Source organism: Morus notabilis, unplaced genomic scaffold (genome assembly GCF_000414095.1).
Source record: "Morus notabilis unplaced genomic scaffold, ASM41409v2 Scaffold240, whole genome shotgun sequence".
NCBI lineage: Eukaryota > Viridiplantae > Streptophyta > Magnoliopsida > Rosales > Moraceae > Morus > Morus notabilis.
The window spans coordinates 83,563-83,854 of NW_010368048.1; positions in this window are offsets into that span (position 1 = coordinate 83,563).

Sequence of the window (292 nt, forward strand, 5' to 3'; positions counted from 1 at the left end):
CCTCTCAATCTCTCTCAATTTCTCTCAATCTCTCTCAATCTCTTTCAATTTCTCTCAATCTCTCTCAATCTCTCTCACAATTTTTCTAAAGCTCTCTCTCTAGTCTCTATCAAATTCATCTTATTTTTTTTATAATGGATCCTTTTGGTTATAGTGGTATTCCCGTTGATGCCCAACACAATGTAGAAGAAGGGCAATTTCCCACTAATGAGTTTGTTACGCAGCAAATGCAATCTACTAATCCAAGCCATGGTGGACGTACTGGAGGTCGTGGTCGCAATAGTGGGCGTGG